Raw genomic sequence first — 1,627 nt, 5'->3', positions numbered from 1 at the left:
GGATTGGCAACCCTAGGGTGACTGGCCCCAGGCCACCCAACAGGTTTTCTTGGCAGAGTGGGAATTCGAACCTGGTTCTCTCAGATCCTAATCCAACACTCTAGCCCAGGGGTGGCTCTTTCACATATATTGTGTAGCTCTTGAAGCCCCCAGTGCCCCACCAGCCGGCTTGGAGAAGGCATTTGTCTCTTTAAATCACTTCTCCAAGAATGCATTTCAAGTTGCTTTCTTTTCATGTCTCCCTCCCCCATATATATTGTTTCCCTCTTTCTCTCTCTCTCCCTTCCCTTCTGGCTCTCAGACATCTAATGTTATTCTATTTGGCTCTTGCCAGTTTGGTGTAGTGGTTAAGTGTACGGACTCTTATCTGGGAAAACCGAGTTTGATTCCCCATTCCTCCACTTGCCCCTGCTGGAATGGCCTTGAGTCAGCCAGAGCTCTCTTATCTGGGAGAACCAGGTTTGATTCCCCACTCCTCCACTTGCACCTGCTGGAATGGCCTTGGGTCAGCCAGAGCTTGAACGTAGTTGTAAGGGAGGGACAGTGGCTCAGTGGTAGAGCCTCTGCTTCGTAAGCAGAAGGTGCCAGGTTCAATCCCTGGCATCTCCAACTAAAAAGGGTCCAGGCAATTAGGCGTGAAAAACCTCAGCTGGAGACCCTGGAGAGCCATGAAGAGCCTGGAGAGCCATGAAGCAGGCTATAGCTCAGTGGTAGAGCCTCAGCTTGGTAAGCAGAAGGTCCCAGGTTCAATCCCCAGCATCTCCAACTCAAAAGGCTCCAGGCAAGTAGGTGTGAAAAACCTCAGCTTGAGACCCTGGAGAGCCGCTGCCAGTCTGAGTAGACAATGCTGACTTTGATGGACCCAGGGTCTGATTCAGTAGAAGGCAGCTTCGTATGCTCATATGTAATTCGGTCACTATAACTTTGGTTGCGCTGTCTTTATCCTACAAGTGACCTCTCCCCCTTTATCCACCTGGAGGTTGGCAACCCTACCCCTTGTCTAATAGACTCCACTCTGGCCCACCATCTGCCTTAAACAGGCTCTTCTACACCCCACCGCTGTCCCCCAGACTCCGCCTACACTAGCCAAGCTCCACCCCTTTGCCTTCAGGCTCCTCCCGCTGGCTTCTCGGTGTATCTGCTTTGACCAGGCTTGGGCTGGCCACGCCCGCGTGCGCTTCCAGAAACTTCCTTTGGCTCTTTCCAAGTCTGATTTGCCGTCAGCTGCTCTCGGCAGCTGCTTCTGGAAGCAGAAACGGTGCGAAGACAGCAGGATTAGCGCGGGAATGTCGGACTCCCCTTCCCACACTCCCCCTTTCTCCCCACCCCACCCCAGCCACTCACTGTCCAGCTGCTGCTGAACCAAGCCAAGACTCCCTTTCTGCCATTCCAGAACCAACATAGCTCGGCGGGGCGGGGGGACGGAGGGAATACTCCACATTAGGGTTGCCAATCCCCAGGTGGGGGCAGGGGATCCCCTGATTTGGAGGCCCTCCCCTCGCTTCTGGGTCATCAGAAAGCCAGGGGAGGGGGGGAAATGTCTGCTGGCCACTCCATTATACTCTACGGAGACCAGTTCCCATTGAGTATACCGGAGAATCGATCTGTGGGTATCTGAGGCTCTGGG

General features: G+C 54.1%; 1 non-coding gene across 1 annotated transcript; it reads left to right on the top strand.

Annotated features, from left to right (window-relative positions):
- The first annotated feature begins 538 nt into the window (after window positions 1–538).
- Window positions 539–609, top strand: TRNAT-CGU (transfer RNA threonine (anticodon CGU)). Its single transcript has one exon. It is a non-coding gene; the product is annotated as a tRNA-Thr (tRNA).
- Window positions 610–1,627: the final 1,018 nt, after the last annotated feature.

The sequence above is a fragment of the Heteronotia binoei genome, chromosome 8 (assembly GCF_032191835.1).
Source record: "Heteronotia binoei isolate CCM8104 ecotype False Entrance Well chromosome 8, APGP_CSIRO_Hbin_v1, whole genome shotgun sequence".
Classification (NCBI taxonomy): Eukaryota; Metazoa; Chordata; class Lepidosauria; order Squamata; family Gekkonidae; genus Heteronotia; species Heteronotia binoei.
This window is presented reverse-complemented; position numbering and strand designations above follow the sequence as displayed.